Below are 16501 nucleotides of genomic sequence, written 5' to 3' on the forward strand. Positions count from 1 at the left end.
TCACTTTCAAATAACACTTAACAATAGTTTTAAATTTTCCATAAAAACGAGGCGCAATATTTAAAATTATTTTCAATAAACCAAGTCAAATATTTAATCTTTAATTAAATTACCACTCGAATTCAAATATGAGAATAAAATGAATACGATAAATAAAGAACAGTTTTGTAAATCGTCTCCAGCCAGTTTTCACAATTAATAATTTTGTCATCCAGCACAAAGAATTCATACATCGCTAGAACAACCAAACCTCGCACTTAACTGAAAAATGCTACGAAATAAGTTGGTTAGTCGTTTAAAAATTTCGTTATTGCGAGCACGTCTTCGATGGAAATAATAAACTAGACCTCCCCATCGAAGTCTGTTTGGATTTTTCTGCCAATTCAGCAATATCTCGACTTATATTTTTATGTCAAACTGTTGGTAATAAATCATAAATGCTCTCAAAATGTTTACGGACTGTTTAGATCTAATCTCTTTATTTAAATAGACGTGAACATCTACAAAACATACACTGCTGTGTTGCCAATACTGTAATGAAAAAAATAGGCCAGGATATTTTAACAATTGGACTTAAAAATATTCAAGTAAAAGTTGTCTCCATATATGGTGTTCTGCTAAATATAACAGATAATATAATTGAACTTCATATAATACGAGATTTATTATTATATTACTCAAGATTTTCATTCTGGTGCAATGATAAAAGAGCGTTATAAGGTGACAGAAAGAAAGTACCAGCCTATTGGTGTACCTGTTCGGTTTCGTAAAAAATGGGATATTATACATATTTTATTGAAAAATGCAAATATCCAATGGAAACGTCCTGAACTAGCGTTCCCGTTCTATATATATACATATATATATATATATTATATAGCCTTTTAGCACTCAGAGATCACGATTATAATCAACGGTCAAAGAATTACTGAAATCGGTCCACTATTTCCTGAAATTAGCGTGCTTAAACAAACAAACTCTTCAGCTTCATATTATTAGTATAGATTAAATATTTAAAACACTTCTTTAAATTACCTCTAAATATTTCAAGAATCAAGAATCTAGCGCGTTCAAAAGAAACTCTCAAAATACTACACCTGAAGAACATCAAAACCTAGAACACTACCAAACCCTTGAAGCCATTTATAGACTTAGCATTCTAAATACTCGCTTCTATGATATATAAATCAAAGCAATTTCCTTGCGACCGGATATTACGGGGACCAAAAGGCTGATCCGATCGTTATGTGCCTAATTCAGGTTATACTTAGGCAAATAAGGTCACCTTACAATAGACTTTACCTAGGTTTCTTAAAGATTATAGTGCCAAAGAATTCGACTCGCTTTTATGTTTCAGATTAATGGTTGCTCGCGTCTGGCTTATCATTATCTTAAAAATCTAATATTTTATGTATTTATATTATATTTGATATAAGGAAAGCAAGGAATATACATTATATTCATTTTAACCCGTTCAGCTTTCATATATTAGTAGTTATCAATACAATGTATATAGTATCATCACAAATCTATATTTAACTAGCTTTCCGCCCGCATAGTCAGAGGAACCCTACCTAACCCGGCTTGTCGTCCAAATAGTTTTACCCACATAGTTCACGTTCCCATAAGATTTGCGAGATAAAAACTATCTTGACGTGTCCTGTCTCGAGTCTCTAACTAACTTTGTACCAATTTTCATCTAAATCGGTTCAGTGAAGAGACCGACAGAGTTACTTTCGCATTTATAATATTAGTAGGGAAATGTGTTGCCGTATATAATACGTTATATAAAAATAATGTCGAGTAACATTGAGCCTTTCACAATAAATAACCTTTAATTAATATAAAGCCGCGGGCACTTAATTAAAAAGTGTGTAAGCTTTACCACTAACCGACACAACTTATAAATGCATGCGGAAATCTTGAATGCTTCCATCAACCAAAAGCCTTAACGAGAACAAAAATTTATTATTAACCGAGCGCATAACATATCGCGTTTTTAATTTAGTAATTTTCGTGAGCACGCAAGGCCGAAAATCATAAGTTGTATTCCTCAAAATAAATGCTATGTGAAATTAAATTGGCCATGGCGATGCATTCGCCAACGAAATGTGGCAACATTACACTTGAGTTATGTGAGTGAACTCAAAAATTTAGATATTGTTAACACTAAAAATTTACATTTTTTCCTTGTGGCAATATCTTGTTGTTTATGAATAGTGAATTTTGTGGAGCGAAAACAGAAAGTAGTTTATTAACGCTCGTATATAAGAGTGCTGTTCGTTTTTTGCAGGGATGGGTGTTATTTTTCAGGGATTTGCTGTGATTTGGAAATATTATGTACATTACTTTTCAATTTAAATACTTTTATTTGAGGTGTTCGCCCCGGCTCCGACCGTGTACACGTATTTATATTTTCAAATTTCTATGCGCGATTTTTTTTAATATCAAGCTTTACCGAATATCAGCGAAAACATTAAGAAACATTATTCCATTTTCGTGTAGTTTGTAAGTTATAATTTTTTTTACATTACGCGCTATGCGCCGTATCACATTTCTTTAAATAATTTTTATTTAAAACAAAAATACAACCGAATATTATTAACCAACACAAAATCATTTATGTTATTAATTAAGCAATAAAAAATCTAATCGAAACCAAACAAGCACACTTTCCCATTTATAATATTATAAGCAAGGATAAATTGACCTTACGTCAGAAGTAATTTCGCATTAAGATATCCAGTTAAATGATACATATAATTATGCAAATAGTACATTTCAAAGGGAAACAGTCAACGTAACCAACGCGTGGGGTTTTGGAGGCCAAGGCTGGGCCGAATGGTATTTACTGAAATGTTATATGTACTTTAAATTCACGAGTTCCGTTACAAAGTTTTATATTTAACATTTAAATTTAATATAATTATTTTATTACATTATTACGTTTTTTCAGACAACTCAGGGATACATTTTCGAGGTTGATTTGTGTGCTAATAATATGAATTCGTTAATAATATTACTATAACTATATATGAAAAGCGTTTTAGCAATATTTCAATGAATATTTAATATTGAGTTCGATTTTAATATGGTATGCCTTTTGCGACAGTATTGTCTTATAAAAGTTTAAATATAATCACATTCATGTATGCTGACTTCTTCATGTTTCCTATTATTTATTTTAGAACACTAAATTTTAAACAATAAGAATCTACAGGAATCCTTGTAATTTCCTTGTATCATAACAGTTACGATTAACTTACTGTTTTCTTAAACCCTTGCATAAATTGTATATAAAGGGTCAGAAACATAAACGGAAGTCGATTTAATAAACAAACAAATCAACTTTAACGTTTTTATTATTAACGTTTTCATTATAGCATTCTATAATACCCATTTTAATGTTCAATAGCGTGATGGATTACTTTCACAAAGCATTAAGCTTAATTAGGCTAAAAACACGAATCGAGAATCAGGCCACGTTCAAAGCAAAACTACAAAACGTATAAGACATATGTAGATTTTATATTAATTCAAATATATGAAAGCCTAGTATGTTCGAAACCTTTCGATTATATTCATACATTATAACTTATTAGTTTTTAAAATTACATCTGTATAACAGGCTCACTATACATATAAATATCCAGACAAATAATTTATTACCTTAGTTAATATAGAAACCAATCTAGATAATCAATATCATGAAAGACTGCCACTATTTGTTTTGATTATTTCGTTTACATACTGAACATGACGTATATATAGTATCGTAATTGTAATAAAAATTAAATATAAAAAGATCTCTATTTCGTTCCTATATACAGTTATTCTATATTATTGGTTGGTATTAAAGCCCGTACTTCTATAGAGTTGAATTACATCGTGGTCCACGCGTTGAAGTGGATTTCATTACATGATCCCGTTTACAAATTAATACAGCATACTGGAGCCCAGCGGTTACAAGTGTTTGTACAGTCGGGACCAATTGTGGTAGCAGTTATGAAAGTACAGTCGGGTGAAAAGTTGAATTCGATGTAACGTTACGATTATTGTACGCTCGATGACGCTGCGGTTAATTTCGTTTGATAGTTTGTTGATTGTGTACAGTCGACTCGAAAAGTTATTATTCCTATTTGCTTATGTCAAACTATTGCAAATCATGTTTGTACAATCGGTTACAATTTTGTGGTTCTATTATGATAATATGCAGTTTTTACTGGTTTGCTCCATTGTTTCGCGTTTGAATAGATACATTAATTATATGATTTGCTAAACAGTTTCACCAATGTTATTTATGTTTGCATTATTTACATATACTGGTTGGAGGCGATATACAACAATAAATTTGGCTAGGTATATATTATAACGTCCCTAGTCTACATATCAAAATCAATTAAATATGTAAAAACAGTTAAGACAGTAACAGTCCAGAAAATATTATTTTAGTGAATTTATAGAAAACACCCTGTAGATAGTAGTTAGGTACTCTAACTCTTACAACACTACGCTCTACATTCTACAACATTACACTGCGCCGTTGCCACACTTCTCTGTCATGAATTAGTGAATGAACTATTATAAATGGTGATCCTGTTTTTTCTTGTATAATTTTATATTTTTATTTTGGTTATACAATATTTCATAGATTTAAAATACTATTATGAACTAGTATTGGCAATATTTCAATATTATGATATTGCCTCCTTAACTCAGTATATATCTTTAGGAATATTAATATAAATGGAATATGGTTACTTCATTTTACGCTTTATATGAACCACTGTGAAAAAACGAAAATGTAACTCACATTCAATAATAAATGGATTTTCATGTTTCTCCTTATAATATTAAGAATTTTTCAATTATTTTATTGTATAATAAATATCATTAACAGCTCTCCATGAACGTAGCCCGCTACGCACGCGATCGCTACGGTGTAACGCTACGCGCGTAGAGGTCTGGAGCTGATTCTGATCTACAAAATGAACTGGGATATCATGAGATGTATAACTAAAAATGAATAAATATACTTGCATTTGCACGATTTTTATTTAAAAACAATTTTTTATGCTAACTTCACATCATGACATCTTTACGTATAATCAGAAATAATGTATAATCAGACATAAGAAATACGATATTATTCTTTGGTTTCCACCCATGTTAGAATTTGCAAGAAAAAAATTAAAAAGCACAACATTTTTTTAATTTTTACTTCAGCTAACTTGCGGTCTCTTTGGATTACAAAAGAAAAGGAAAAAATGTACAACAGACTTCTATTGTTTTCCCGAAAGGATCAGAAACTAAGCTGTTACTTCTTATAATATTATACAATATTTTAAAATGAAGTCTTTAATATTAAACCTATACAAATCTTAGAAAGAGAACGTTTATTTCGATTTAACTCAAAAAGCTTCAACCGTTTTCAAAAATGATTTTACCATTAACAATGTATTAACCGCGTAACATCAGCTATAACCTTATAATATTTGCTTGTTTATCTATCTTTCACGACGCATCCGAGCGATCACACATTTTTATTGTTGTGAGGATAGTTAGGAGGCTAGAGAGTGATATAGGCTACATGTTGCCTGAGAAACATCTTCCACCTATGGGATATTCTTCGAAATACAGAAAGGAATGTTTTATTATATCTTTACCCCGGGTCAAGCCGGGACAAGCATGCGTCATTAACTTTCCCGTTTAAAATAGTAGCAGATACTTCATCCTTTATCCTTTCACAATTTACATTTTCAATACAATACTAGCTCTTAGTCCACATTAATACAAAACCTTTATCCATTACCAAAGTTATTAATACACAGATATTGAAACGGGCTTCTTTATATTTTGTTACGTTTATTAAAAACCTCTTAAAGACTATAACCTACTGAGTCAACACGCGCATCCAGATATAGGTGACTCCTCATATTACGTCTAAAATTACACATATTTTATGGTAAACAACCCTTAGAATCTATGTTATTCTTATATAGCTTTAAAAGTATTATAGTGTGTTATAGCGTTAATGTTTTAATAAATGGATTAAAAATGTATACAATTAAATAAGTAATTCATGGTAATAGTAAGTCCGGTGCTTTATTAAAACGTAGAACGCGTTTTTTCAATGGTGTATGTGTTTTTTTATTATAATGTTGTAATTTCCTGTAATAAAAAGTACAGAACACAATGTACACATAGGAAACTATATAAAATGTTATCTATATTCTTTGTATAAACTTCGTGATAGATAAATAAACAAATAAATGTTTTATTTTTTTCTTGCCATAAGCACGCAACTAAGATTGTGGTTCGCCTGATAGTAGATAAGCGATCACTACCGCCCATGAACATTCGCGGAGGTAGTCCCTCTGCGAATGCGCTGCCCGCATTTAATGGGAAAGGGATAGGGAAAGGATTAACGACTTGACGGAGAGGAAAAGGAAAAGACTATTTATTTCATATTTTAAGCCGAGCCCCTAATGATGAATGATGAAAAAATCGTTAAGATTTGTCATGGTATGAGCTTTGGTACATGGTGAGATACATTTTTACTAATACAATAAATTCAATATTCTTTCAATATAAAGTTTGTTATATGCCATGGATAAACATTTATGATAAAATTCCTTATTAAAGCATATGAAAATAAAATAAGTGAAATGTAAGCAATTTATCGACTTTAAATAAATGATATTAGTTAGCTCAGGCCCTCATCCGCCTCATTAGCTGGGGCTGTGTTGGTTATTTAGGTCACATTTCATTTAGAATCGCGTAATATATTAATTCATGCACCATTTATCAACTGTTAAATATCAAACACATGAAGAATGTTATAAAAGGATGCTGTAAACATTCTCATCGATCCACGTTCGGCTGGATAATTGATAGAAACTTGTTGGCTCTGAGCATGTTTCATAATAGATTAAATATATTCCTATACAACGCATAAGTTTATGTGAAATTCTTTTGTTAGAAAAAATTGTTACGCAAAGCCTCTCGAAATTTCTGTTCGATTGTGTTCAGATAATTTTAGGGAATTCATTCCCTTCTTCCCTTTACCTTCAGGTAAAGGGAAGATATAATAAAAACTGAGTTACGACTTCGGTGATGAAAGATATTTTTAATTTGGCCCGCAGATAATAGTTAATAGCCTGGAATTATATAGCACGAACCATAATAACTAATAAATAAAGAACATTCATCTTTTGTATGTCTTAATTATATTATTGTTAATATTTATTTAATTATCTTGCTTTAAAGTTAATTATATGTTCATACCACTATAGTTTATTAAGGATCATATTTATTTCTCATGACACACAACATTCTTTAACAAAGTTATGTATATTTATACACAAATAATTGACATAACATAATCTTTTTAGATAGAGATATGTTTAATCTTTAAAATTGGATTCAAAATAAAGTAATTTATCAGCACGTGATATTCAGATAAACATCTTTATAAAGTATGTTTTCATACAAATAATACAATATGGGGCATAAACTAATGTCCTACGAGCAACCAATGTCACGGTCAACAAAAATTAGCAATAAGAGAGATATTTTAATAAAAATTTATCATACCATATTTTCATTTAAATACTTTGTAAGTGAGAAAAGTATGAGTGTCTTTTCTAAGAGAATTTCAGGTAAGTTTTGACGACCCCGATCTTTCTATTGAAGTTGCGACTTTAAACTTTATTCGAGTACTTTTAAGCAGTTTAGTTTAACTGTGATGTTGGCTGGCCACATGGCTTGAAAATTTCATGAAAACAATTTTTAAATGTTCAACTTGTATTAGTATTAAAAATTTTCCATTTTATGGATTACGTTTTTGTAAATTGGAAAATTATTCTGTGAATACAATTAGTTTTTTATGCCATAGTGGGCATCTGGTACCCACTAGAATTGGGTGAAAGAACCAACACCAGAAAAAATTGGGTGGTGTGAGCCGCTGAATTGGTTTGCTGGCGTTTATAGAATAAAGGATAAGGAAATGATTATCAAGGGGACAAAGGAATGGACTAGGAAGAGTGAGAAACAGGATATAGGCCACACAGAGTAATTACGGTCCATCCTAAGCCACATTTGTATAAGACACGTAAAAAAATCGTCTTTTAAATTTAGAACTTAACAGTTCAAGATAATAAAATAAAAGGAAACGCCGAAACCCAACAGTGAGGAAGGAGATAATTTTTACTGACGTAAATACACAGCCCTTATCAGATGTTATCACTAATAATCTTTAGCAAATAATACATTTCAGATAACAGTGAATCATTATAAACAAACTCGACGCGAAACTCAATCTAGGTTTTGATTTTTAAACAGCTCAACGGTGAATGAATTCGTTTTGATGGGAGTACATAAATAATTCAAGTATGCAAACATATAATTAATTTGTACACATGGCGTGAAATTTTGTACCCTTTGATTGATTATGTATTTTAAAATTGTTATGCTTTGCGTAAAATTGAGTGTATTAATTTAACAATGTTCGCATAATGCATTATCCATCATAAAAATTTTGGTCGGCCGCTAATAAATACATTTTTTCTTTTATTACAAAAATTTACTTAGAACGTGTAATCAACTGTTCAAATGTTAGTTTTATTATTGTATCTCAAACGACAAAAGTAAAGGAAAATTTTTTTGACAAAATCATGTGTACATTTAATAAAGAATCGCAAATAGGATTATCAATGAACAGTCAAAACGATAGCACAATTAAACATCAGTTTAACATCAGGAGGTGGATCAATTGAGGATTCCATCTATTGGATTAAACTACTTTTATTCGAGACTGGTTAAAAGTGATTTTAAGATTTCAAGCAATAATCTCAAATATTGTTAATATTAAATGAAAAGTTCAGATTTTTTTGGTTTTCCAAAATCAATAATAAAGGTTATAACAATTGATGTATTTCTAAAACTCCAAATGACTGCCATCTTTTATATATATTGCTCTCCAATTAAGATCTTCGAATTAGTGTGTAGTGTTTACTATTTTCTGAGAATATTCAATAATTAGTATTATCGACGTTTATTTATATTTGAATTCAAATTATCTTAACGTAGGTATGCACAACACAAACTTGTTATCTACTGACTTGATTTTCACAAAATGATTATTTTATCGGAAAACCATTGATAAGCTATACGTCGTGACCCGGAATAAATGAAAATCATTATTGAAATTTTCTTTATTTTTATATTAGTTTCATGAATTTCGTAAATAAACAATAAAATGAAATAGAAAACATAATGTGCTTTTTCTTTAAATATATATTTTTAAATGTACATTAATTTAGACTATCATAAACAACGTGTTAATAAAATAGAGTACCCATATCGTTAATTTTATATTTTATTGATTACAAAACAATTCTATTGCAAAGTTAGAATTTTATCGTAACCAATGCAAGTTCAAACCAAAATTAATATATATGTCATTATACCTTTCATCTCACTACTAATATGAAAGGTTTAATTTTTGATAAAACTCAATGTCTAATTCATAATTGCGGATCTAATATCTTCTAAGCCACACGTGAATTTTTCCGCAGATATGTTATCTGCATATTATATTTTTAGTGTTAAGCAGAGTAAACAATTATACTAAGCAAACGCAACCTAAACGATTCAATGGTAAGATAAAAAAACTTTTTGCTCATATAAAGATAATTTTTAATGTATCTAATAAACAAGAAAAAATATAACCTAGGCGTAGAAATGTTAGACACATGACCATGTTGCAATAAGATTAGCCTTTAACAATCTCATTACATTTATTATAATATTTATATAAACCTCTTTATTTTTGAACAAAGATTGAATTATCTGAATTAATTTATTTCCTCCATTCGCTAAAAATAGTCTCTCATTTGACTTAAACGATACTTTATCGAAGAATGAGACAGATAGACGGCGCTTTTTCCCTTCTAATTCATCCGTACTCTCACAAACATAAATATTGTATCGATGATAATTGACTTAGCAAATAAAATCGATTTATAATCGCATCACAACAGGCAGGACACGTGGAAATTCTGAAATTTTCGCATGCAATTGCAAATTGTGGATGGTGTGTGGGCTACGTACCGTTAGTGTTTCTCGTTGAGCCGACTGTTCTTTATTGTTTAGCCACTGTCCGTCATTTTATTTATGAGCACGTGATGATGAATGGTAAACAAATCGCATTAGTTATTATCGGTTTTGTACGATGTAGGTTTGTTTGGGGTAAGACGCGCGTTCAGGGCGCGGCGCGTAGCACGACTGAGCTGTGTAGTGAGGCCCGTGACTGAACAAGTTTTATCGATTATTTACTTGCAGTTCCGAATTTCAGGAAGCGAATATAATCGAGAACACATCAAGTCCATATAGAATTGGTTAATTGGGACGGATGTAACTCTGATTTCAGTTTTATCTTATCTTTACATTGAACAAGTTAAATGTACAGATAATGTTTGCAAAACAATAAACGTGTTTAAAATTGTAACAAATTACCACATATTTATAAATTTATTGCTTACTAGGTTAATATTAAATATCCATCCTTAAGTTTCAAAGAAATTTTAACCAATTTGTATGTATGTTAAATTGTTTAGTATATATATTAATATTAATATGCTCTTATGTTTCCTCTATAATAAATATACAATCCACTAAATCTTTGGCTATCTATATTTAAAGAAACGTTAATTTCTCCAAGCAATTACTACCCCATCCCAACTTGGTATATCTTTGAATTATTAATAAAATAAAAAAACCCATAACAATATCCAGCGCATCACTTGACTCGATTCCAATCGCTTCGCACCTCCCTAAAGTGGTCCCTTTTTCACGCATGCGCCGGTCGATTCCACACTCGGTCAGTGGGCCGGTATGGGACTTCAAAAACAAACAGCTTTTGTCCCAAACGGGGGTAGACAGCGAGGCGCCTCTTTGTAATTGGTAAAACGTATTGTGTTTCGCACCTGTGGCTCGAAATCCTGTCGCCAAGACATTTCATTTGACGCTTGGGCTACAAACTCGCCAAAACTTGGAAGCAAACTCCGGTATGACCTTGTGCGGAGACGGCTTAAATGGAGCGATCCACATTTGTACGAAAATATAGCTCTGACACTGTTCCACGTAGCACACAATTATCACAAGCAGCTTGACACAGCGTACGAATATTTATAAAATGTTATATACGATTCAAATTCATGCGTTTGAAGACGAAGTAGAAGGTTGACATCAAAGAACAAAACTTACGTGTGTAATAGGTAACATTCATAGGATTATTCTCAATACTAGGTATAGGACACATGTCTACAGCCCACACGGGACGTAAAAAGTATCGTAAATATTACAAGATGTTTATATTCATCACGAAATTCAAACCATTAAAAGATAAATAGGCGGGGTCCATTAAAAGAAAATCTGAGTCCTTCAATTCGAAACGAAACGGACAAAGTTTATTGAATAGTTAAGATTCTTTATAAAACTGTAAATTTGAGAAATGATTTTGTAAATTCAAAACTGGTATTTTTTATCTTTACCATAAAAGGGGATAAAAAATTATTGAAAGAATCCAACTATTAATGCTTATTTTTAAAGATACTGGACAAAAGGTAACAACACCAATTTTTCGAGACCAAGACCTATTAACCCAGACCCTTCTTTTTTGTTCATAATACTACAAAGTATATCCAAACTTATATCATTAAATGCGCTTGCAATTGATCACGTAAATGGCTTATACGTAAATAATGAATCTAATTTCACAATCGTATTATTATGTCGTATTGTAGATATAATTTATACTAAGGCACAGTAGTACCTTGATAGTACCTTACTATAGTACCTTTGTATACTTGTATCGTTTTATGTTATTTGTGGAACTACTCAATTTTATAATCGAAGATTTTAGATACATCTAATATTTATAAGGTACTGATGGCTACACACCTGAATAATTAAAACTTATATTTAAGACTGTAATGTAGAACCGTTTCTTATAAATTGTTAATTATTTTAAACTTACAGTTATAGCAGAAATTAAACGAGGATTACCCTGTCAATCAGTATTTAAAACATCAAAGGTGCTTTATATACTTTTAAATTACTTAAAAGTACATATAATAACTCAGAAATTCGACTTTAAAGTATGTGATCCCCGCCAAGGTTATAAAGAAAAAGTGTATACACAAACTAGAATGAAAACAATGTAAATTTTTGTATTTTATATTAATAAGTTAACAAGACTTTTTCATATAACATTTGGCAAAGGAGCTGGTGGGTCGCCTGATGGTAAGCCAACAGCACTGCCCATGAACATTTGCAGCGACCTTATATTTTTAGTGGGTAAGGTAAAATGAGATAATTAATGGAAGTAATAAACGACAAGACTAAAGGAAGGAAAAGGATATATACACCTCCAATTCCTTCACTTATCGAACTAAACATAGAAGGATTCACATGCTAGATATTTAACTCCAATAGAGGTGCTTAAGCGTGGTCAACTTCAAAAAAATATGTCTACTTATTTTATATTTTAACACATATTGAATCGATCACTCAATAGGTTGTGTTACTCGATAAAGCTATTAATATATTACCAGCAAATTTATACACGATAATTTGATAATATTAATAACCCATTATATCACAAAAACTACACTAAAATCTATTAATACTCTGAAATTATCGGACGATATCAATTACTAGATTTTAAATTTTTATCATACTAAATATACTTCAATATCAACTCTTACCTAATGCAATAATTGATAATAATAACCCTGATGTTTTTAACACTTTTTGATGTATTTTCATACTTTATTTGCCATTTGAACTGACAGATAAGCCAAGCTGCGGTGCGGAGGTAGCGTGAATAGTAGCATACGTATGTTACTATATTCATGTGATGATTAGAGGACAGTTCCTTTCTTTCTTTTTCCTTATCCTGTCCTGTCCAGTTCTCTAAGAGCGGGCTATGCGTATGCAGAGGTCCTGCTTTTGGAATTATTCATAGTGATAACTTACCAAGAGCCGAACCACCAGCTCGCTCGGTCTAACTATCAGTCTCTCATAATATAACTCATGATCCTAGCTCGAGAGCTATGATCAGCTCTTAGTCTTTTATACAACTTTCTCGTTTATCTTTAGTAACCCTAAAATCGTGCACAATACAGCCTTATTGCCTATATATCCTAACCTCCTCAATAAAATATATTCATTAATTCATTCAACGTGTATGTTTACTTAACACGATCACCAGTTGGTTTGACAGGGCACCAGCGTCCCGCCCAAATGGAGGCACTCCTGATTCACGTGAAAGTTTTATTTGAACGCCACCACTCTGATTTTTGTATTCCAATTCTATCCAATTTGTTTTCACTCCGAAGTTAGATTCCGTTTTCCGGTTATATTGTTTTGTTTGATTTACAGCGTGGAATTGTAACATTCTTAGATAAATTCACAGTAAAATACAAATAAATACATGAAACATTTTATTTGCGAGTGTGTATTTTTAATATATGGTAGATCTTAAGATATCTAGTTAATATGGTAAATAAATTCTGCATGTTGTCAATAACGAAGTCTCAATATTATATTTGCTCTCATGGACTGGTGCTGAAGTCGTTTAAAATTGTAAAAAAATATAGAAGAAACAAGAATGAATCCAATTTGAAAAGAATATAACACAAATAAAAGTGAAAATAATTTATGGACGTTGCGAGATCGGGATGTGGAAGTGAGCTTTTAAGGGAAAAAAACGGTTTTTCTCGATTTCCGGAAAAACTACAAACCTTACGGAAATTTTGGAATGATAAAGCTGTGTGTAATTAATAGATCAACAATTATTCAATATGTATTTGACCGTTTTTCACATAACCTCAAAGTTTGTGTGATATCCTGTAAACTCTTTCTATTAAATCCTAAACATACTGTATTTTGGTACTATTCTCTTCCTTTGGTTAGTTTGGTTTCGATACAATATATATTTTTGTCTTCAAAAATTACCGACTGTGGTCTATTGATTATTTATTGATTGCCATGAATTTTGTGCATAACTTGGTGTGATTATTTTTATTGTAATATAATTCAATATTTTATTCATATATGCAAACTAGGAATAGGCAGTTATTTTAAACAATATATTCTCTCACTCGACTGGAAGGGAAAATATCATATACCTTTTTTTTCTTTTTAACAAATCACTAGTCTTATAGATATTATATAAAGTTAAAAGTATTATATAAATGGAAAAAAACCTATCTATCCAACACGACCAAATCAAAATATCTTACGCACTTGCAGATCTACAATTTAGCATTCGTTTATAATAGCTCCTTTCTGAATTCGCACAAGAATATGAAAAAAGCTTTCATTAAATCGTCATACTCGTTTATGCCGTATAAGCAATTTACCTATCGATTTTCGATGCACGCTTTCATTTCTGAAAAACTTCAATCGTCCATTTATAAGGGAAAATGGGTTGAAATCTGCCGACGACACGCGGAGTAAGGAGTGCAAATAACAGGATAGGAAATCGGGAAATTTCTTAACAGGTGTTCCATCATCGATGCCGATTAAGGGACAGTGTTGGAACCGCATGTAATATAGTATCGATATTATAGTATTAGGGTAAGTCTATAGATATCATTTGTGCTGTACACAAGATCAATATATAAAAAAGATAAGGATAATAAATAAAAAAGTACGTTTTTTGTAACAGTGTAATTATTTGTATATTTTTTCTCCTCATATATATTAATGTTAATACCAAAAAAACGGAAAGGAAAGTAACATGGGTAGGGCGTCTCTCCCTTAAAAATACGAGACAAATATAATAAGTAATTTATATTAAAGGAAAAACCCTTTGCGGCAAAAATATATTTAAAGAGAAAATATGTTTTAATTATATCATATTTATGTTCTTTCATAAGTAGTTACATATAAAACTAAAAAAATTACTTTGCAAATGAATCATCAAAACCTCTTACAAATGAAATATTGATGTTAATATTTCCTCTGTCTTTTATCACAAATAAAAGCGAAATAATAACAATATTTAACCAGTTTATTTTCAACGAAGAATATTAATTATCATACAACAAAACACGGCCAAATAGAGCAAGGACTGAATGTGAGAAGTGAACCATTATACGGAGTCAAATCGCCTGTTAATTGATTTCTCCTTATATAATGGTATCTATCGATAAATTGTTGGCACCGGCCCAACACTAGCGGAAACTCTCCGCGATGCATTGGGACCACAAGATTAAAACAGATCCTATTATTTTTGAGATTGCAACATTATGAAATGTTGGATTGCATTTTTTTAGGGTTCCACGTTTCTTTGATTTGTACGTGTTACTTTTATTGTTATTTATTATAATGTATTCTATTAAACTTTACTTCTGGCGTTAATAATTGATATTTAATTGTAGGATAGGACATAAGAAATGTTGTAGCTTTACCTTATTTAAAACAATTTTATTGAAAACATGTTCCTCATGATCTCGCAAGGATTTCAATAACCATGCATCCATGTTATAGAAAAATGTTGTTCAATAAATCCGGTAGGAAAAAAAACTTTAGATAAAAAATGTATTATCTAGTTTTTTACTCCGAGCGCACCGAGTATTTTAATAAAACGAATATGCTTCTAAGTTCCATCAAAGCTCACAATCAAGTCCCGAACTTAGCACGGCACGTGTGAAACACTGTATACCACCTACAAAGTATAGAAAAACGTACAAACCGAATTAATCCGTATTCGTATAGTATAAAGCGCAAATTCATACGCTCCACACGTTTCATTTGGGCTTTGCGAAAAGTTTGTTGTACCAATTTGAGTGCCGTGTTAGACGTTCAATTTTTTCATGTTGACCTTAACGTAGCGGTTGACCCAATTATGTGTACTGTTTTGTAGTTTTCACGAATTTCTATAAACCTTTTGCGTATACGTATTGCATTTTAGTTAACTTGTGCGCGTATAATTCGTTATATTTAAATTTTCGCCAACGTTCCTTCGTAGAAAAGCATTGGTGCTTAAATTTAATTGATTTAAACAAATTAAATTATGTCAAATTTACTCCTCAACATATTTAACACATATATATATATATATATATATACACTCTAACTGACTGACAGTGGTCCATCAACGCGCAGCCCAAACCACTGGACGGATCGGGCTGAAATTTGGCATGCAGATAGATGTTATGACGTAAACATTTGCTAAGAATGGATTTTGAAAATGGGGATGAAAATATTCAACGAAAATTCATTTTGACCACGCGGACGAAGCTGCGGGCAACAGCCAATATATACTAAATTGTTGTGTTTAATTAAGAAAAGAACAACGCGATAGTGCTTTTAATAAATAAATAGACCACACAGGTATCTTGAAATGAGCAGCCATTATATATTCTATGAAAGTATTCAGCAGGCAAACGACGCTTTATAAATATGTATACGAATTTTAACAAAACGT

General features: G+C 31.0%; 1 protein-coding gene across 3 annotated transcripts in view; it reads right to left on the minus strand.

Moving 5' to 3' along the window:
- The window catches only part of LOC119830890 (calmodulin-binding transcription activator 2), a 165092-nt gene extending 154821 nt beyond the window's left edge, over positions 1 to 10271 (minus strand). For all 3 annotated transcript variants that reach the window (XM_038354076.1, XM_038354075.1, XM_038354077.1), the window contains exon 1: positions 10114 to 10271. The gene's annotated coding sequence lies outside the window, so the exon portion shown is untranslated. The remainder of the gene's footprint in view (positions 1 to 10113) is intronic.
- Positions 10272 to 16501: the final 6230 nt, after the last annotated feature.

Source organism: Zerene cesonia, chromosome 12 (genome assembly GCF_012273895.1).
Source record: "Zerene cesonia ecotype Mississippi chromosome 12, Zerene_cesonia_1.1, whole genome shotgun sequence".
NCBI classification, from domain to species: domain Eukaryota; kingdom Metazoa; phylum Arthropoda; class Insecta; order Lepidoptera; family Pieridae; genus Zerene; species Zerene cesonia.